We start from the raw sequence: 22,869 nt of genomic DNA on the forward strand, positions 1-22,869 counted from the left end.
ACATGGGAGATGTACTGGCCTACCAAACACACTATCTGCACATTCAGAGAGTGAAAGCTTTTTCTATTCCTAAACACTTGTTCATTTCTCTGTGGAGGGACAAAAGCAATATGTGTACCATCAATGGCACCAATGATGTTGGGGATATATCCCAGGGCATAAAAGTCAGCCTTCGCTGTGGCCAAATCCTCCACCTTGGGGAATACGATGTGGCTGCGCATGTGTTTCAGCAGGGCAGACAACACTCTGGTCCGCACGTTTGAGAACATTGGCTGACACATCCCTGATGCCATGTCCACTGTCGCTTGGAAGGAACCACTTGCCAGGAAATGGAGCACTGACAGGACCTGTATTAGAGGGGTGTTACCTGTAGGCTGGCAGATAGCTGAAATCAGGTCTGGCTACAATTGGGCACACAGCTTTTGGATTGTGGCCCTATCAAGTCTGTAGGTCAGGATAATGTGCCTGTCCTCCATTATCGCCAGGTCCACTAGGGGTCTGTACACAGGGGGATGTCTACATCTCCCATTCATACTCAGCGGTTGAACTCTAGGGTGAAAAACGGTGAGCAGAGGGTCATAGTCACACATATTTTCAAATATATATGCATTTCTTCCTTTATAGAAACAGTATGTGAACTCGAGAGTCAGTTGATGTGCCAATGTCTGTTGTGACGCAGTTAGGTGTCATGGCCTGTGCTCCCTGAAATGGCGGCTGCCTGCCCTGTGAGGAGAGACAAGTGGAAATTAGGTAATTCCGCTGGCGTTGTGCACCATAGCAGTGGGCGGTCGACGACCACCGCGCAACTTCGCATTAGTTATCATTGGGCTTTATGGGTTCCAGGAGCCAATGGCGATGTACGCCGGCAGTGACAGTACGCACCGCTGCGACGTGACTGCCATTTTCTATCTGTTCACTCCCTTGCTACCTGACCTTCAACATGAGATGACTTACACTGCAAGTGCTGCTGTGACCTGTGTCTGGAAGCAACAATGGCTCGAGTGTTTGGGGAAAGGGCCCCCGCCTTCACTTCAGAGGAGTTGGAGAGACTGGTGGATGGGGTCCTACCCCAGTACACTTTACTCTATGGTCCTCCAGACAAACAGGTGAGTACACTGTGAGCATGATGCGTGGGTCATGAATGTAGGGATTGCTGTGTGTGTAAGCCTTGTGTAGGGGGGTGGCTGAGGGGTCCTGGGCTGAGTGCTGCATGTCTGGTGGTCAATGTCTGTGTGTAAGGGGATGGGCTGTATATTGTGGGCCATGAGTGTAACAGGCCGGACGGTATAACTCAGACCTTTTTCTATGCATATTTTCCTGCAGGTCAGCGCCCACCAGAAAAAGGGTATTTGGCGTGCCATCGCCATAGAGGTGCGGACCCCGGGTGTCTTTGACAGGCAGAGCACCCACTGCCGCAAATGTGGGAGGACTTGCGCCGCTGGGCTAGGAAGATGGTGGAGGCCCAGCTGGGGCTGGCCTCCTAACAAGGAAGGGGTGCCCGTCGTACCCCATCCCCACTGATGTTCTGCATCCTGGCAGTGACCTATCCGGAGTTGGATGGGCGCTTGAAAGCATCACAACAGCCACAAGGGGGTGAGTACAGATTCAGAATGTGTGCATTAGCATCATCTGGCGGAGGAGCAGAGGCACCAGCGACAGAGGGAGCTGCATCCCACATGGGCCTGGAGGCTGAATCCAGCGACGGTGAGGGCACCAGTGGGACGGAGGGCGAGGGGAGCACCACGACGGAGACACGAGGGGACACTACTGACAGCGGCGACTCCTCTGATGGAAGCTCCCTGGTGGTGGCAGACACCTCTGTGCCCACCCCAACAACAGGTACAGCCGCCACCCCGTACCACCACCGCCCTCCCAGCAGCTCCTCAGCATGTTTCCCGTGCCTGCTCACCCAGGAGGGTGGGCATATCTTTTGCCCCAGGCACTTCAGGTCCTGCCCCAGTCAGCCCTGCTGCTCTGAGTGAGGAGGCTATTGACCTCCAGAGATCCCTCACTGTTGGGCAGTCAACCATACTAAATGCCATCTAGGGTGTAGCAGGTATTTGTAACAAACAAATGCATACCTGGAGGGCATTCACTCTGGTGTGGCGGCCCAACAGAGAGCATTCCAGGCTCTGGCCTCCGCACTGATGGCAGCCATTGTCCCTGTCTCCAGCCTCCCCCCTCCAACTTCCTCTACCCGGTCCCAATCCCCTCAACCCCAGCCTATCCCAAGCACACCTTCAGACCAGCAATCACCCAAATCAACACACAGAAGTGACTCAGGCAAACACATGCATCACACTTCATCCCACAGGCACTCACACAAACACCATCCCCATGCAGACACACCAACATCCACTGCCTCCACTGTGTCCCCCTCCTCCTTGTCGTCCACCTCCCTCCCAGTAGTGTCTCCACTCAAACCTGCATGCACTACATCCTCATCCACTACCTCCATCACCAGCACGCCTATCACTACACGCCCCTCACTGGCAGTCACTACCCCCACATCCATGCACACGTCCCTGTGTCCTCTCCCACTGTGTCTGTGACCCCTCCTCCCAAAGTACACAGACACAAGCACTCAGACACCAAAAAGCCATCCACCTCACAACAGCATCCAGCCCATGCACCTGCACCCAAACACAGCAGACTGACACCTCCTACAACCGCTCCCTCTTCCTCCACTCCCAGACCTTCACCCTCTTCCCGCCCCAGTGTCCCTAAGAAGCTTTTCCTCGCCACCCGTAACCCATTCCCTACCCCTCCATCCCCCATCTTTCACCTCGGGCCAGGGTGGCCAGAACCCAGCCCAGCACCTCAGCCACCCAGTCCACGGCCACTGTGGTTTCTCCAGCTGTGAGAGGCTCCAAGGAGGCACCCGTCAGCCCAGCCAGTGTGCCAGCAACCCCTGCCAAGGCCAAGAAGGGTCCACCATCTGGCAAGGGAAAGAAGGGGACAGCAGCCAGCAAGGGGAAGGAGGCACAACCAGCCAGAAAGCCCAAGTCAAAGACTCCAGCTGGCACAAGCAAGGAGGCACCGCCATCTGCCAAGGGCAGGAAGGGGCACAGAACACCAGCCATGGCACTTCAACCATCCAAGGCTGCAGGTGAAGGCCTGGAGGCTACCACCACAACTTCCAGCACCGCCATCTGCACCGCAGACAGCACAGCCACCAACACCGCGCCCAGCACCGCCACCTGCCCCGCCGCAAGCAGCACCACTGCCAGCAGAAGCAGCCCCAGTGGGCAGCCATCTGAGGCTGCAGGTGAAGGCCTGGAGGCTACCACCACAACTGCCAACACCGCCACCTGCACCGCGCCCAGCACTGTCACCTGCACCACAGCCAGCACCGTCACCTGCCCTGCCGCAAGCAGCACCACTGCCAGCAGCAGCAGCCCCAGTGGGCAGCCGTCCGAGGGTGCAGCTGAAGGCCTAGAGGCTACCACCACAACTGCCAGCACTGCCACCTGCAGTGCAACTGGCATACACTGAGCAGCTGTCACCACCGGAGAGCAGTGTGTAGTGGTGACTACATGGGCTGCAGTGCGTCCTGGCCCCTGCAGAGGCTGTCGTTGTGCCACCCAGGTGAAAGACTGTGACCTTGCATTCCAAAACATCTGCATCACAGGGCGCAATGCCCCCTCCAGTGGAAGAATGCATCCACTAAGCCTCTCCTTGCCAGCATGAAGCACACTGGGCACAAGGCCCCCTCCAGAAGCAGTGGAAGAAGGCATCCACTTGAGAGACTGTGGCTTTGCACTCCCCAGGACCAAGCAGTGGGCAAACCACCCACTTGAGAGACTGTGGCTTTGCACTCCACAGGACCACGCAGTGGGCATGTAGCCCCCTCTAGGAGCAGTGGCGTTGTCCCATCTTCCGGCTGAGGTGCCCCCCCATTCCCTGTCCCCCTGAGGTGCCTGTGTGCTTTCAACCTGATGCCCCTGCAGTGTTCTCTCCGTACAGAGGTAGGAGTCAAGTGTGGCCTTGGACAATGTGGTTTGGCCCAGTGGGCCACGGACAATTTTTAAGTGGGCATTGTCCCGCCTTTTGTATATATTGTATATATTGTACATACTGTTTTATCTTTATGAACGTATTTCTACGTATTACTAATATTACACTCATTTTACACCATTCCTTTTGTCCTTGCGTTATTCCAGAGGGTTATGGGGTGTATATGTAATGTTGTTGCATGTGTTTGTGTGTATGATGTTGGGGTGGGGGTGGGGGTGTTGCGTGTGTGTGTTACTCTCTTTTTCCTCCCCCCACCCTTGTGTGCTAGGTGCAGTACTCACAGTACTCAGCGTCGCTGGCGTTCATGTTCCTGTTATATGAGAAGATACATCAGCATGGGGAACACCTGCAGCTCGGGCTCCATGGCATCCTGGTTCTTCCTTGAGTGTCGAGAGGTGAGTGGTTTCCCTTCTGTGTTCTGTTTCCGCTGTGCTTTTGATGGTGTTGGTACCGCCCTGGAAAAGCTGGCGGATGGGCATGTTGTAATGCTGTGGGCGGTACATTGTCTTCCGCCTGGCTGTTGGTGGATACCGCTGCAGTGTTTGTTGCTACCGCCGTGGTGGTCGGAGTGTTAAAGTGGCTGTCTGTGTTGGTGGTTTCCGCCGTGGTCATTATTAAATTTTTTTTACCGCCGGCCTGTTGGCGGTGTTATCGCCGCTTTATCACCGACCGCCAGGGTTGTAATGAGGGCCTAAGTGGTCTCAAATGGAAGTGAGAGTCTCTGTTTTGGAGCAAAGAGTCAGCGACGTGCAAGATGAAACACATAAAATTACTAGTTTGGAGAAGGAAGTGGCAACTTTGAAGATACTTGCGGAGGATTTGGAAAACAGAAACAGACGCAATAATCTTCGGCTTTATAGATTACCGGAGGATCTTAAAAGGAGTGACCAAATTTCATTTTTTGCTTCATTCTTTCCAAAGTTAGTGGACCTACCAACTTCTACAGTATTGAACATCCAAAGGGCACACCGCATTGGTAACCGTCCTCCGCATTCCTTCATATCTAAACCAAAAGGCGTCATTATTTTCTTTCTTGAATTTACCGATCTATTGAGAGTTCTTAATGCTGCGAAAGCCAAAAAACAAATCTCTTGGCAAGGAAGTAAAATCTTCATCTTACAGGATGTGTCCAAAGCTACAGCAAACAGAAGGAAAGAATATCTGGGATCTTCATCCACTGCTTCGTGGCTTGGGAGTTCATTCTGGATTATTCTATCCGTGTTTGTTCAAAGTGACATATCAAAATAAGACCACTTCATATACCTCTCCTGCAGCTCTTTGCGATTTTCTAAGACTACAGTCTACAAACGCTATGGAAACAGCTGGTCCTTCTACACGTTGACTATATGCGTTTCTTAATCTATTATGCCCTTGTTCATTACTATTACCATATAGTTGATGGTCCTTCATATGCACTTTATACATTATATTATATTGAAGTGACTAAAGGTCCTTTTTGTTAATGTACTGTTTTCTTTCCACAGGTTCCTGGTGTTCTATAAATCATTATTCTTGCTTGTATCATTTGTCCATTAATGCTTTCCGTTTCCTTGCTGTGCCTTCTTCAGTCTGTGCTGTCACCACCCCTGTCCCATTGTCCATTCATCTCGGGTATGTTTTTGCAGTCGTCTTTATTCAACATGTACTATCTCTTCTTTTTTTCTTGAATATGTTCCATCTTTTTTCTTGTTGTTTCCCCTTTACTCTTCTCTCTCTCTGTTTTTCTTGTTTTCCTATCCCCTATATGTATTTTCAGTTATTTATGGTACAAGACCTTTCGTGTATATATGTTTATTTGAAATAAAAAATTCAGAGTTATTTCTTGGAATGTCAAAGGATTTATTAACCCAATAAAAAGGTAGAGACCCATTTTACGGATTCAGAAGCACTGAAACTTAAAAGAGGTTGGGTGGGCAATGTTTTTACTTCTCCTACATCTACAAAGAAAAATTGTGTAATTATGCTGTGCCATAAAAAATTCTCAGTTAATGTTATTTCGCAAGACTCGTATTCCGATGGTAGATGGCTCTTTGTGAAGCTAAGTATTAATGGGATTATAATGACTATTGGTAATATTTATGGTCCTAATCACTCAGATTATCTTTTTTGGTCTAATGTTACTAAACAATGTTTGCATTACTTTCTTCTTGGAAGGGATCGCAATCAAATTATTGATCCTTTTATAGATAGGCAAGCTGTAATTACATTTTCTCCTCATAAAGTCCATAAACAATTTAAGGCATTTTTCTCACAATGTAATTTAATTGATTCATGGAGAACCTGTAATCCTGATAGTAGGGATTTCTCGTTTTATTCTCCACCACATGGCTCCTTATCTTATCTCCTTTGTTTCAAAAATCACTTTCCCAAATCTTACTAATTCCTCCATTGAACCTATGGTAATATCTGATCAAGCTCCAGTCATCACAGATTTTGATTTGCTCCCGGTGCATCCCAAATCCAGTAGGTGGCGATTTAATAATTTATTGCTGCTTGATTCAAAATTTTCCACATCCTTTGTTGCCTTTGCAGAGGAATTTCTCTGATTTAATGATGAGTCTCATGTTTCCCCACAATTGTTATGGGATTCGTTTAAGGCTGCGGCTTGTGGAAATATAATACATTTTGGCCCTCATTACAACCCTGGTGGTCGGTGTTAAAGCAGCAGTAATACCGCCAACAGGCCATCGGAAAACAAAATGGAATCACGACCATGGCGGAAACCGCCAACATAGACAGCCACTTTAACACGCCGACCGCCACAGCGGTAGAAACAAACACCACGGCGGTAACCGGCAACAGACAGGCGGAACACAAGGTTCTGCCCACTGTATTACAACACGCCTATCCGCCACCTTTTCCGGGGCGGTACCAATGCTATCAAAAGCACGGCAGAAACAGGACTTGGAACAGAAACCACTCACCTCTCCACACTCAAGGAACAACCAGGACGCCATGAAGCCCGAACTACAGGTCCTGCCCATGTTGGTCTATCTCCTCTTGTATCAGGAGCAGGAAAGACACCGGCGACGACCACAGTGAGTACTGCACCTAGCACACAGGGGAAGGGGGGAGGGAAAAGAGAGTGACACACACACGCAAAAACCCCACCCCAACTCTCACCCACAACCCCATACACACAAATACATGCAGCAACATTACATATACACCCCGTCACCCCTTGGAAGAATGCAAGGACAAAAGGAAATGATTATAACAAGTGTAATCAATTAAATATCAGATAGGCCAAATTCAAAAATTTGCATATACAAATATGTACACCAACTGCACAAGTCCGGATATAAATTAAATCCTTGTCCGTGGAGCAGTGTCCCAAAATGCATGGGCGAAGCCCACACAAGATACCTGACTCGAAACGGAGAGAACACTGCAGGGGCATGAGATGGAAAATAAACAGGCACCTCAGGGGGAGGCGGGGGCACCTCAGCGGATGAACGGACAATGCCACTGCTCCACGAGCTTTATCCTGGGGAGTGCAAAGCCACGGTCTCTCAAGTCTTTCCAGTGGGTGATTTGCCCACTGCTTTATCCTGGAGAGTGCAAAGCCACAGTCTCTCAAGTCTTTCCAGTGGGTGGTTTGCCCACTTCTTTATCCTTTGGGTGTGCAAAGCCACAGTCTCTCTAGTGGATAACAGTCTCCTCTCGTTCCGGAGGGGGCTTGGTGCCCAGAGTGCTTCATCCTGCCAAGGACTGAGGTAGTGGATGTGAATCTCCACTGGTTCTGGAGGGGGCTCGGTGCCCAGAGTGCTTCACATGCAGTGTGGCAGGTCCCATTCCCTCACCTGGGTGTGTGTGCCACGAGTTTGCCTGGGAACAGGTAGCATGATACTCCATGGAGGCAGAGACACACTTCACCCTGCTGCGACTTCGCCTGCCACCTGCAGGTAGAAACAGTGCTGGTGTCATGCCTCATGTACGCTGGGCAGGGTCCAGGACATCTCCTGCAGCCTCAGCATGCCACTGCTCCACAAGCTTTATCCTGGGGAGTGCAAAGCCACGGTCTCTCAAGTCTTTCCAGTGGGTGGTTTGCCCACTGCTTTATCCTGGAGAGTGCAAAGCCACAATCTCTCAAGTTTTTCCAGTGGGTGGTTTGCCCACTTCTTTATCCTTTGGGTGTGCAAAGCCACAGTCTCTCTAGTGGATAACAGTCTCCACTGGTTCTGGAGGGGGCTTTGTGCCCAGAGTGCTTCATCCTGCCAAGGTCTGAGGTAGTGGATGTGAATCTCCACTGGTTGTGGAGGGGGCTTGGTGCCCAGAGTGCTTCATCCTGCCAAGGACTGAGGTAGTGGATGTGAATCTCCACTGGTTCTGGAGGGGGCTTGGTGCCCAGAGTGCTTCACATGCAGTGTGGCAGGTCCCATTCCCTCACCTGGGTGTGTGTGTCACGAGTTTGCCTGGGAACAGGTAGCATGATACTCCATGGAGGCAGAGACACACTTCACCCTGCTGCGACTTTGCCTGCCACCTGCAGGTACAAACAGTGCTGGTGTCATGCCTCATGTACGCTGGGCACGGTCCAGTACGTCTCCTGCAGCCTCAGACGGCTGCACACTGGGGATGATTGGCATGTCAGCTGTGGTGGCACTGTGTGAGCACGTCGTGGGGCTGGTGGCGGTGCCTGCTGCGGTGTCTGTGGCGCAGGTGCTCCCGGTGGTGCATGTGTCTGCACCCGTTGAGGGACATAGCAGGACATCTCCTGCAGCCTTGGATGGCTGCCTACTGGGGATGATGCTGGGTTGCTGAGGCAGCAGACGTGCAGGTGGTGGTGCTGGTGGTGCTGCTGGTGGCGGTGCAGGTGGTGGTGCAGGTGGCGGTGCAGGTGGCATTGTCCACCGCCGTACAGGTTGATGTTGTGGTTGACAAAAGGGGTGACTCTGGTCCCTCATCCGGAGCCACTGTGCCCTGTCCTGACCTGCTCTTCGGCTGTGTCCCTTCCCCCACCTTTGATGTCGCTGCTGGTGCCTTGCCACTATCCCCTTTTGGCTTGGAGGAGCCCTTGCTTGCTGGTAGGTGTAGCTTCTCCCTCTGGCATGTGGGCACCTTCTTCACCTTGGCAGGTGGCGGAATGGCCTGCTCCTTGGCCTCGCTAGGTGGCACACTGGCAGCCTGATGGGTGGCGCCCGCAATGAGACCGGACTTGCTGGGACCACTGTGCTGGATGATTTGGTGGCTGAGGTGCTGGGCTGGGACCTGGACAGCCTGGCCCTAGGGGGAGGATGGCGGGGAGGTGTAGGGAAGAAGTCAAAGTTTGTGAGGAAGAGTTTCTTAGACACACTGGGATGGGAAGATGGAGGGGGTTTGGGAGTGGAGGAAGAGCTAGTGGTTGTACGAGGTGTACGTTTGCTGAATTTGGGTGAAGGTGCATGGGCCGGAGGCTGTTGTGAGGCGGATGGCTGTTGGGTGGGTGTGTGCCTGCGTTTGTGTAGTTTGGGAGCAGGGCTCTCAGACACACTGGGAGAGGACACAGGGGATGTGTGAATGGTAGTGGGGGTGGTGATGGGCGTTCTGGTGATGGAGGTAGTGGATGAAGATGTAGTGCATGTAGGTGTGAGTGGAGACGAGACAGGGAGGGAGGAGGAGGACGTGAAGGAGGGGGACACACTGGAGGCAGTGGATATTGGTGTGTCTGCATGGGGATGGTGCTTGTGTGAGTGCTGGTGGGATGTGTGGTGCTTATGTTTGCCATGTCCACTCTTGTGTGCTGATGAGTGTGCATGCTGGTCTGATGGTGTGCTTGGGATAGGCAGAGGTACAGGGGATTGGGTCTGGGTGGAGGAAGGTGGAGGGGGGAGGCTGGACACAGGGACAATGGCTGCCATCAGTGCTGAGGCAAGAGCCTGAAATGCTCTCTGGTGGGCCGCCTGGCCAGAATGAATGTCCTCCAGGTATGCATTTGTTTGCTGCAAATGCCTCTCAACACCCTGGATGGCAATCAAAATGGTAGACTGCCCAACAGTGAGGGGATCCTCACTGAGGGTAGCAGGGCTGACTGGGGCAGGGCCTGAGGTGCCTGGGGCGAAGGAGATGCCCACCCTCCTGGGTGAGTGGGCATGGTAAACTCGATGAGGGGCTGCTCCATCTCCCAGAGATGACTGTGCAACTTGGGGCACAGTATGTGCTGCAGTATATAACACAACACATGGTACACCAACACTTTCTAACCTTCCAAATGTGTTAAAACAAATACAAAATAAACATGGGGCTGCCCCTGCCCTGGATTTTGGGAAGAAATGAATGGCAAATTTTCCACAATCTCCTCAATCAATTATAAGATATATTAGGGTAAGTAGCAGCATTGGCAATACGCCAGCGGCTCAAAGACTTTCCATAAAAAGATCAGGAACATGAGCTACCGAAAATTACTTCGGAGACATATACTAGTATTAGTCCGCATAGTTTGGGGGCCAGACCAAATAAGTCACAGCTTAAGGGTAATTCTGAGAAGGATAACACCAAGCAAGTGCAGGAAGGTTCTAAAAATGCTGGGACAAACAAAAATCTAATAAAGATAAAATGAAACAACGAAGAGAATCTCCGCAGTTAGAGACCTCGGACAAAAGTTATAGCTTAAGAAACAGTGATAATTCAAAACCCCCAGACATGTATCAGTATAGTAATACATGCCCTTCTCGTACCTTTCAGGATTCATCTGATAAACAGACCAAGACAGGTGGCTGGTTAGAAAGCAGAAACAAGTACATGAAACTAAAGAAGGACTCACAACACTCACCTGACATCACAATAAAAAAGGAAGAGATACTTCCACAACAAAAACCTCAATTTAAAAAGAAGAAGGTTGAGGGGATTTCAACTAAGCAAGCCACACCTATTGAGAACATTACTAAAGAAAAGGACGTGGGCAATGACTTTGCTAGGCAGGCAGGGTAGAAATCATGATAGTTCACCAGACTCTTCAAGAGTTTCTCGATGTGACAGCATCTAACGGCTACCTTGAAGTAGAAAACCCAGACAGATTTGTCACACGGCCCAATAGGGTTTATAAATAAAAATTCAAATTGAGGGGCACATAATGCACACAAACAGAGTAATTTTCAGGGAAAGATTAACAATTAGCTACAACATTCTTCAGGCAGAAAAAGATTTGCCACCAGAGTTTGTCAGACCGCTCCAACAAGGGGAAGATATTGTAAGAAAACCAGGCTTTTTGCAGCTGTCCCCCCACTTTTTGTCTCAATTTGTACTAAAAGATGCTGTTTTTTTACTTTGCTCTAAAACATGCTAACCAGGTCCCAATGTTTGTGTTCTTTCTCTAAATTGGTAAAAATGAGTTGTTATCCCTAATAGGCATGCATTTTAACTCCCTTAGGAGTCCCTAGTATATGACACCAGGGGTACCCATGGAATAGGTGTTAGAGGGGTCCCCAAGGCCTGAAGCACTGGTTGTGCCACTTTGAGCGACCCAAACAAACTACTGCTAGCAGGCTTGTCATTTCAGACTGCATGAGCAGTGAAAACTGCTCGAGTTCGACTGTGACCTTACTGTGTGTGGCACAGTTCAATGCACTGCCTTACGTATATATCTGACACCCCTAAGGATGGTCTCTGCAGCCCAGGAGAAAGGGTGCATTATATTTAAGGTGCAGGCATTTAAGCACAAGCTTATTTGTCTCTACAGTGTCTTTTCTATCAAAGTACACTATAAGTGAAAGCTGGTCCATAGGATAACATGGGACATGCGCCCAGGCAGACCTGGGTTGGTAACTCCATTATGATACTGACTAGGTATGTCGAGTTTGGTGTCAAGCAATATACCTTCTCTCCCCTGACATGAATGTGGTGTCGAGGGATGGCTGGCAGGTACCCAGGTGGCACCTTAGAAGTTACCCACTGGTTTGCCCTAACTTCTTTGTGCTCCATTTGCTACCAAGACAGGGTTCTGACCTCCTGACAGGTAGTGTGGACATTCCCAGGAGTCAGAGACAAAGGCTGAGGCAGGAAGGCTGTCACACCTTCCGCCACCAGCCGGGCTACTGAATGGGCACTTCAGGGTTGGTGAGCTTCAAAGGCTTCACTGACCCTGATAGCCATCTGTGCTGTCCGCCAGAGGAGGAAACAGCCCTTCCCCTGCCCCCCAGACACATTTGCTTGTGGACAGTTGGGAAATTAGATATGCAGGGTAGTGCACACTTTCAGCAGGCTGACCACACCTCTAGGGTGAGCAGCCTGATCTGTGCACTCAATTTTGATTTCTGCCATTTGCGCAGTGGCAGAATAGAGGGTTCTGGGTAGCAAAAGATGACCCTCCCCACCAGTAGTGGTCACCTGGGGTGGATTAGCTGCAGGAGCTAGCTGCCTATTGGCCACTGCTCTCCACACCCTTAACTCCCCTAAATCCAGGATTCAAGGGGCACCTCTTACACCAGAACCTCAGATCTAAGCAACTGACTTCAAAGAAGGACCAAGAGGAGCCCTGTGTTGCTGACAATAGGACTTTGCCCACTGCTTCAAAGCAAAAGAGGGATACTCTGTCCCTGAGCAACAAACTGGGAACTGTTTAGAGACGTGTGCACAACTACAACCATATAAAAAAACTACAATCAGACGCTGTCTGTTTTGGCCTATATAACAAAGGTATACTGTTCCAAAAGTGTCTGCCTACGTTAGTTATCACGGGCAAGTGATGTCATTAGGAGTACCCTCAAGCATCAATTACGACGCTAGGCATCATCATCGGGCTGACTCCTCGCCGGACCGGCACTGCAATATCCGACGGGCCACCACTCAAAAGGTGGTAGGCTCTTTGACCGAAAATGATGTTACTGATCAGGTAGAATCAGTGGAATGTGATAATGTATGGTGAAAAAAGGAGAGTAAGAGGTGTATTAAAATTGGCTCTGAACACCAAATGTCTTTAATACTATATGTAGGAGTCAGGCCAAGATTAAAAATGAATCAAGGAGTCTAAAGGGGAGTAATGTGCCCTACACTCCTTAACATAAAGTGAGGAAAGAAGGAGAAATACTCGATCCTAACACTGAGAGGTCGACATGTTTCACGCCTGAATGGTCTAAAAAAGATCCAGCGGCGTTTCTTCAGGACCTTAAAAAAGACAACTTCTCCTTGAGAACAAATAGCAATAAGTGCTGGAAGGTCACTTACAGTGTATAGACTAAATAGTCGCAGTCAGTCATCTATTAGGTCGCCCATCCCATTTCGAGAAAAGGCATCATGAGGACGCTTAAACCCCCGACCACAGACGGAACCATTCTGTATGATCACTGGTCTGCACGGCACCTACCCTAGGGCGCGTCCCCGAAGACGTCTGTTCTGTTTTGGACCTCATGACAGCTCTGGGAGCAGCACTACTACAGGGAGCAGCACTACAACTCCCGTAAGGCTCTGCCAGGAGGCAGGGGAGCTGCCTAAAAGGCCGCTTGGACACGGTGATGCGGGAAGTACCCAGGGGAAGACCGGACCAAGAGCGGGCCCATCTACATCTGTCTGCGGGCAGATGAGGTCAGGCTTGGCCCACTCTCTTTTGTGGCTATACATCAAATCATGGGTAAATATAAGGCCACTGGGTATGCCTCTGCATTGTTCTCAGTAACCTCTATAGACAGTATGCTTGAGAGGGCTATGGGGCTGAATTCAAATGAAATGGTATTGACTGGATGCAGATTATCACTAGAGCAGCGGCCGTAATCAGATGAAGTGCGTAGTTGTATTAACACAGATAATAATGATTTAGTGTCAGCAGGATTTGGAGGGGTAGTGACTGAGTCTCACAGCCAACACAGTGAATATATTAGATCTACAGACATCCTTGATAATTTTTTGGTGTTGCCAAGCTCGGTGAATATTCAGTCACCGCATGAACCAGCTCGAAAATGAAAAAAAGAAAACAGAAATCAGCTTCTATCCTGGATCCAGCCGCACATGCATCTTCTTAAAGCCTGCAACCAATTGATTCTGGGCAAGCGACGCCCTAAGAACTTGTGGAAAAAAAATTCTTGGTGTGCTGCAGGACCTGCTGAAAACCATTGTTGATGCCTGGGTCATATAGAGAGTCATCTGACTGGTCTGTCCAAACATCAATTAAACCCCACCAGTGGGAATTGCCCTTCTCCTAACAACAATGATCATATTTGCCAATGCCTATGGAATCGCATTGCCCTGGAAACAGCCGTGAAGAATGTAGATGCACCAGTTAGCTCTTATGTACATTTACCTGCTGAGACAGTTGGTGCCACACTTCTGCCTGGCTCCAATGGTGGAGCGCTAATTGACTTAAGAAAACATAAGATTTAATTCTGGGCTCCATTACTGACTAATGTGTTTAATAATCTTGCACATGTTCTGGTAGCTAGTTCATGGACTACCTCACTGATTGGGCCCATATTTAAAAAACGTGCCGATTGCCTAGCTGCTATAGACCTCCCTCATTGATATCACTGTCAAAATCTTAGGCAGAGTTCTTTATAGTAGAATTAAGGAGTAGACCCAAGAAAGGGCAATTGTACATCCCTGTCACAAAAAGCTTTATTTGGCAACTAAAAGCCACAAATGCATGCAATGACTGCATGTCCAAACATAAAACTACAATATCATTACATTACATTATCATGCAGAAAAAGATAAAAACCAGTAAAAATAATTAAAAATACAATAAAAAAGACATATGCAAAAGTCATAGCTAAAGCGCATATCATAAAAACAACATTTCATCTGGGTAGACTCTTCCTAATCCTATGGGCCTCTATTAAAAATCTAGTCACATTAAAACAAATAAAAGGACTTGTAAATATTTGCAAGTACGTCAGTGCTGGTCTAACTTGCCCAAATGAATGCTCCCGAAAAAAACCCAAAATATACTAATGCCGTAATGCTCTAAAGTGCTGACAAAATAAAGTGCACAGTGTCTTGCGGGGAGAGATCATTGCATGAACAAGGACCTCTTTCTTCCACCTTATGTTTCTCCAGAGGGACCTCCAGAAACCAAGTAAAAGATTAAGGCCCTCATTACAACCCTGGCGGTAGGTGATAAAGTGGCGTTAATTCCGCCAACAGGCTGGCGGTAAATACCGCCAAATTATGACAATGGCGGAAAGAGCTCAGACAGACAGCAACTTTACCACACCGACTGCCAGGGTGGAATCAACAGCCACCGCAGCGGTAGCAACCTACAGCCAGGCGGAAGCCAATGTTCCGCCCACCGTATCATGACAGCCCAATCTGCCACCTTTTCTGGGGCGGTACCAATGGCATCAAAACCCTGACGGAAACACTGCACAGAAGGGAAAGAACTCACCATTGGAGTCTCCATGGAGCCTGAACTGCAGATCTTCCCAATTATTTTCTACATCCTGCTCCACCATGAACACCAACGATGGCGAAGACGACCACAGTGAGTACAGCCACCTAGCACACAGGGGAGGGAGGGAGGAAAAAGAGTGACACACCCACACAACATACACACACACCCACCCCGGACACCATACACACAATCAGATGCAGTAATAAAACATATTTACCCCGTACCCCTCAGGAATAATGCAAGGACAACACGAATAGAAAGTGAAAGTGACTGTAATAATATAAATAAAGTAGAAATACGTACATCCAATCTAAAAGTATATAACTTATGTACAAATCAAGGGACACTGCCTAGTCCTAAATGTGCGTGGGCCACAAGGCCACATTACAAAGTCCAAGGCCCCACTTGTCTCCTGCAACAACACAGAGAGAACACTGCAGGGGTATCAGTTTGAAAATAGGCAGGAACCTCTGGGGGACGGAGAATGGGGGGGCCCCTCAGCTGGTAGATGGAACAACACCACTGGTCCTGGAGGGGGCAACATGCCCTTTGCCTGGTCCTGGGGTGTGCAAGGCCCCAGTCTCTCAAGTGGGTGACTTGCCCACTGCTTGGTCCTGGGGAGTGCAAGGCCACAGTCTCTCAGGTGGGTGACTTGTCCACTGGTGGTCCTGGAGGCGGCATTGTGCCCTGTGATCTTCACCCTGGGGAGGATGGAGTGAGTGGGTCCAATACCCACTGGTTCTGGAGGGGGCATTGTGCCTTGTGATCTTCATCCTGGTGAGGATGGGGTGAGCGGTGAGTTCCCCACTGGTTCTGGAGGGAGCATTGAGCCCCGTGATGCAGATCTTGGTGCAAGTTCACAGTCTCTCAGGTGGGTGTCATACCCATAGGATTTGCAGGGGGCAGGCCGCACAACAGCCCATGGATGCAGGACTACAGACTGTCCGCTGGCGTTGAAGGCTGCTCAGCAGTGGTGGTGTTGCTGCTGCCGCTGGTTGTGGGGGGAGGCTCCAGCCCATCCCCTGCAGCCTCGGACAGCTGCCCAGTGGTGCTGCTGCTGGTGGTGTTGGTGGGGGGAAGCTCCTGCCCATCCCCTGCAGCCTCGGACGGCTGCCCACTGCTGGTGGTGGTGCTGGCGGTGCTGCTGCTACTGGTGGTGGTGGTGGTGGGAAGCTCCTGCCCATCCCCTGCAACCTCGGACGGCTGCCCACTGCTGGTGGTGGTGGGGGCTCCGACTGAGTCCCAGCACAAGGCCTCTTGTCCTTTATGCCAGCTGGTGCAGGCCCCTTGCCCTTCTTAGCAGCAGCTGGGGATGGCAGAGGGAGAAGGTTTGGGAGTGGAGAAAGAGGGAGTGGTTGTAGGAGGTGTCAGTTTGCTGTGTTTGGGTGCAGGTGCATGGGCTGGATGTTGTGAGGTGGATGGCTTTTGGGTGTCTGAGTGCTTGCATTTGTGTACCTTGGGGGGGGCACAGACACAGTGGGACAGGACACAGGGGACATGTGCATGGCTGTTGGGGTGGTGTATGCCAGTGAGGTGTTTGTTCTGATAGGTGTGCTGGTAATGGCGCTTGTGGATGAGGATGTAGTGCATGCAGGTGTGAGTGTAGGCACAATGGCAGGGAGGTGGAGGACGAGGAGGTGGGGGACACAGTGGAGGCAGTGGATGTTGGTATGTCTGCATCTGGATGATGTTTGTGTGAGTGCCTGTGGGATGAAGCGTGGTGCTTGTGTTTGCCTGTGCCACTCTTGGGTGTTGTCCTGTGCGCATGCTCATCTGCCTGTGTGCTTAGGATAGCTTGGGTTTGAGGGGAATGGGATTGGGTAGAGGAAGTTGAAGCAGGAAGAATGGAAACCGGGACAATGGCTGCCATCAGAGAGAAATGCATTGGTCTGTTGGATTTGGGCTGCGACCCCCTGGATGGCATTCACAATGGTTGACTGTCCAAAAGAGATGAATCTCAGGAGGTCAATAGCCTCATCCTGGGTGAGCAGGCATGAGAAACTCTGTGAGGGGCTGCTGGGAGGGCGGTGCTGGTACGGGGGGTAGTGGCTGTACCTGTATCTGGGGTGAGCACAGAGGTGTCCGCCACCACCAGGGAGCTTCCATCGGAGGAGGTATCTGTGTCCAAACTGTCCCCTCCAGTCTCCGCCGTGGTGCTCCCCTCGCACTCCGCCCCACTGGTGCCCTCACTGTCGGTGGACTCTGCCTCCTGGGTCCTGTGGGATGCAGCTCCCTCCATTGCCAGTGCCTCTGCTCCTCCGCCAGATGATGCTAATGCACATAAGGACAGGATGACAAAACAAAAAGGGGGAAGAAACAAAGGAAACACTCAGTCAATGGCTGCACCTGCACCACCGTTGGCGTACACAGCACACTCACACACAGAGAACAGCCCTTTGCACTATGCAGCTATGCAGTGCACTACCATTAACAATGCTAGTCACCAGGGCATGGGGAGGGACACATACCGCCAACTGCAGCATACCTGGGACCCTCACAGCCCTGCCAAGTAGTGGATGCCTAATAGCTAGGTTGGAGGAATATCACATCAGAACCCTGGCCAAAATGGGACCTACTCTGCAATGTCAGGCCTAGCCTAGGGGCACCCACAGACACACATCCCCCACCTGGATACCACCCCACCAGGCGTAAGTAGTAATGATGGGCACTGTACTCACCCCTTTGTGGCTGCTATAATGCCCTCAAGTGCCCATCCAGCTCCGGATAGGCCACCGCCAGTATGCGGGCCATCAGGGGGGTCTTTGTTCGACGGGCACCCCTTTCGCATTGGGAGGCCATCCCCAGCTGAGCCTCCGCCGTCTTCCGTGCCCAGTGTCTCAGGTCCTCCTACCGTTTCCGACAGTGGGTGCTCCACCTGCTGTAGACCCCCTGGGTCCGCACGTCCTTGGCGATGGCACACCATATGCCCTTCTTTTGATGGGCGCTGACCTGCAGAGGAAATACACACAGGGAAAGGTATTAGTCAGACTGTCCTGGCTGTTACACTCATGGCCCACCATACCCCTTCCCATCCCCATTTGCACAGACATGGCCCAGTACAAAAGCTGCACGCCACCCAGGGCCCATCCACCAACCCCCCCTACACAAGGTCTTCACACACACCACTCCATGCATTCATGCCCCATGCATCGTGCTCACAGTGTACTCACCTATTCGTCTAGAGGCCCATACAGCAGGCAGTACTGGGATAGGACCCCATCCACTAGTCTCTCCAACTACGCCGAGGTGAAGGCAGGGGCCCTTTCCCCAGTCACACGGGCCATGATTGGTTCCAGACACAGCAGCACATGCAGTGTAGGTCCTCTCCTGTTGAAGGTCAGGTAGCAAGTGAGTGAACAGATTGAAAATGGCGGTGAAGTCTGCAGCGGTGCACACCGTCACCGCCAGCGTACATCACCATTGGCCACTGTACCCCATAGGGGTCAATATTATCCAATGAGGCGTTGCACAGCGGTTCCCAACCGCCTCCCGCAACAGCACACAATGTCAGCAGAATTAGCTCACTTCCAACTGTCCCTCCATACTGGACAGGAGGACGCCATTTCAGGGGGGGCAGGTCATTTATCATAACTGCGTCGCAGATCACAATTGTACATACATGACAAATGCCACTCATACCTTTAAAATTCACATCATGCATTGAACTGTAGTGGCTACAATGTAAAGTTTATGACCGGCTCCTCACTCTTTTGCCCCATAGATTGCCACCACTACAGATGAATAGAAGATGGAGACATACCCCAGTGTGCAGACCCCTGGTAGACTTGGTAACAATGGAGGACAGGAACATTATCCTCACCTACAGACTTGACAGGGCCACAATAAAAGAGCTGTGGGCCCAACTGGTCCTTGACCTGATATCCGCTATCCGTCACCCCACTCGGATCCCCCCTCTTGTGCAAGTCCCATCTGTGCTCCATTTCTTGGCAACTGGTTCTTTCGAAGTGACAGTGGGCTTGGCAGCAGGAATGTCACAGCCAATGTTCTCAATTGTGCTGACCAGAGTGTTGGCTGCCCTGATTTAACACATGTGCAGCTACATTATTTACCCGGAGGTGGAGGGTTTGGGCACAGTGAAGGCTCACTTCTATGCAATGGGACATACCCCCAACATCATTGGGACGATTGATGGAACACATATTGCATTTGCCCCCCCCGCAAAATGAACAAGTCTTCAGAAATCGGAAAAGTTTTCACTCAATGAATGTCCAGATGCTGTGCCTGGCAGACCAGTGCATCTCCCACGTCAGTGCTAAGTATCCTGGGTCTGTGCATTATGCCTTTATCCTGAGGAATATCAGCATCCTAAATGTGATGGCCCAACTACAGAGGCACAGGGTGTGGCTAATAGGTGAGCCCTGGTTCCCACCCAGTGGATGTTGGTGTATGGTTATGGTGTGGGGCATAAGGGATAGTGTGTGGCTAACTGTTGTCCCTTGATATTTGCAGGTGACTCTGGTTATCCCAACCTATCATGGCTACTGACCCCTGTGAGGAATCCCAGGACAAGGGCTGAGGAACTTTACAATGAGGCACATGGGCAAACAAGAAGGATAATTGAGCGTATCTTTGGCCTGCCGAAAGTTCAGGTTTCGGTGCTTCCATCTAACTGGTGGATCCTTGTGCTACTCACTCAAGAAGGTCTGCCAGATAATCGTGGCATTCTGCATGTTGCATAACCTTGCCTTGAGACGCCATGTGACGTTTCTGCAGGAGGAGATGGCTGTTTGGCGGCAGTGGACCCTGTGGACAGTGAAGATGAGGAGGCAGAGGACGAGGATGAGGACAACAGAACTACAGTGATTAGACAATACTTCCAATGACACACAAGTAAGACAGTGTAACTTCACATTTCATTGTAATTTTTTGTTTCACATTGTCACTGGCAGGCTGTTAATTCCCACTTCTATGCCTACTCACTGTACCCTTTGGGAACTCTTTTTGCAGATGTTGGTGCCCCACTATCACTCCTGGTGTGTTCACTGCAGCCATCTACAGGTCTTTCCTATTTAAACATTACTGTACAGTTGAATTGCAATGTTTAAACCTTGTTAAACGAATACATACTTAAATCATTTGACATACTCCATACTTGTATTTTTTCAAAGTGTGTTTATTGCAGTGATAAGTAGAAAAGAGAGAAGTGCAATGGGCTGGGGTGATGATGGAGGAAAGTCCAGGGTATAGTTCCAGTCTATCTGTAGCACTGGTGAGTTGTCCAAGGGAGCATAGGAAGGGGAGCAATGGCAGTTCAAGGTGGACAGGGTGACAGAGTGGGACACACGGGTGACAATCAGGAGAGTCTCATTTCCTGGCGGGGAGTCTTGGCAATAGTTTCTGGGTCCTGGCTGAATCGCAGGTAACATTTGCGGTGTGGTTCTCCTTCTGCAAGGGGAGGGGTGCTGGTGGCCTGTTGGTCCTGTGGTAGGGCCTCCTTTTCACTAGCGGCAGCGGAGGTGGAGGGCAGTTCAGTAGTCTGGCTAGTGGCAGGGGCCCACTGTTGTACGACTGCCTCCCTCATAATGTTAGCCATGTCTGCCAGCACCCCTGCAATGGAGACCAGGGTGGTGTTATTGGCCTTCAAGTTCTCCCTGATCCCCTGGTACTGTCCCTCCTGCAGCCACCTGTTCTCCTGCACGTTGTCCAGGACCTGGCCCGGCAAATCCTGGGAATGTTGGTATGCTCCCAGGATCTCAGTGAGGGCATCCTGGAGAGTCATTTCCCTGGGCCTGTCCTCCCCCTGGGACACAGCAGGCCTCCCAGCTTCCCTCTTGTCCTGTGCCTCTGTCTCCTGAACTGTGTGCCCACTGCCACTGACCCATGGTCCCTGATTGTCTTGGGTATGAGGTATGCCCTGGGCTCCCTGTAGTGGTGGACACACTGCTGATTGACGTGCCCTGGTGACAGAGTTATGGGTATGCTGGGTGGGTGCTGTGGTGGTTTTTCCTGAGAGGCGAGTCTCTGTGGTGGTGTGTGACTGTGCCTGGGTAACTGACTGTATGGAGGTCCCTGATGGGCCAGGTTGGTCATCCAGATCCAGGGGAGCATAGTCGCTGTCATCACTGTGGGCGTCTTCTGTGGGGGGACTAAATAGTAATGGCACCTCTTCTCCAGTGCCATTGGCTGGGATCCTGTGGGGATGTAAATGCAGTGATATTGTTTCTGTGTGTGACATATTGTGCATTGGTGGGTTGCCCTCTATGGTTGTAATTGCCCTGGCAGCTTTACCTTGTGTGAGTTGTTATGTGGTGGGCTAGCTGATTGTCTCTAGTGTGCATGCTTTAGTGATAGGTGTCCATGCAGGGCTGTGAGTGGTGTCCATGCATTGGTATGGCATGCAGAGCTTTGCATTGGGATGAGTGGGTTGTGATGGTGGTGTGTGTGGGAGGAGGTGGAGTGATGGGAGTGAGGGTGAGGGTGGGAGAATGTGATGGCATGCAGGTAGGGGGTGAAAGTAGTGAAGAGTTGACTTACCAGAGTCCAGTCCTCCCCCTACTCCTGCCAGGCCCTCAGGATGCATAATTGCCAAGACTTGCTCCTCCCATGTTGTAAGTTGTGGGTGAGGAGGTGGGGGTCCACCGCTAGTCCTCTGTACTGCGAGCTGGAATCTTGCTGCAATGGAACGTACCTTCCCCATAAGTTGTTCCACCTCTTCCTGATGTCATCCCTTGTTCTGGGGTGCTGTGTCATGGACTTGACCCTGTCTACGATCCTCCGCAATAGCTCCATCTTCCTAGCAATGGATATCTGCTGCACCTGTGCTCCAAATAGCTGTGGCTCTAGCCGGATGGTCTCCTCCACCATGACCCTTATCTCTTCCTCTGAAAATCTGTGGTGTTGTTGTGGTGCCATGGGTGTTGTGTGAGTAGTGTGGGTGGGGGTGTGTAGGGTGATGTGTGATATGGTGTGCGTGGGTGGGTGGTGTATAGGTGATGGTGGTGTGTGGCTCTGGTCTTGTCTGTGGTTGTGGTGTCTGTCTCGTGCCAATGGTTTGAAATGGTAAAGGGTTGTGGGTAATGTAGGTGTGTATTTTATAGTTGTGTGGGTGTGGTGTGTGTATGGGTGTCAGGTGTGTGTTGGTTGAATTGTCCAATGTGGTGGTGTTTTCTTTGTATGTGTGTATTTGGAGCACTGCGGTATGTACCGCCAATGGTTTACCATCACTGAATGTCTTCCGTGGTAATTCGTGGGTCATAATATGGTGGGCATTGTTCTGTTGGCGTAACGGTGTGGGTTTTTATACCGCCAGTTTATCACTGACCCTTGGTGTGGCGGATTTGTGTGTGTGGCTGAATAGTGACGGATTGGTGTGTGTGTCATAATATAGTGAACGGATATTCGCGACGGTATGTTGGCGGTAGGCAGCATGGCGGTAAGTGGAATATACCACCAATGTCATAATGAGGGCCTAAATCTAAATCTCGTCAGCAAAGATCAATGTTGGGACAGCGTGACAGAAATCAAATAGGGCTCCATCCAGCGGCCCATTTCCATAAAAGATAGGATCGAACTGTAGTTTTACTAAGTTCATGCAC

General features: G+C 50.7%; 1 protein-coding gene across 1 annotated transcript in view; it reads right to left on the bottom strand.

The window, feature by feature from the left end:
* The window catches only part of MYO7B (myosin VIIB), a 1,466,311-nt gene that overhangs the window by 1,387,343 nt on the left and 56,099 nt on the right, over positions 1 to 22,869 (bottom strand). The window lies entirely within an intron of this gene.

This window comes from Pleurodeles waltl, chromosome 11 (genome assembly GCF_031143425.1).
Source record: "Pleurodeles waltl isolate 20211129_DDA chromosome 11, aPleWal1.hap1.20221129, whole genome shotgun sequence".
Taxonomy (NCBI): Eukaryota; Metazoa; Chordata; class Amphibia; order Caudata; family Salamandridae; genus Pleurodeles; species Pleurodeles waltl.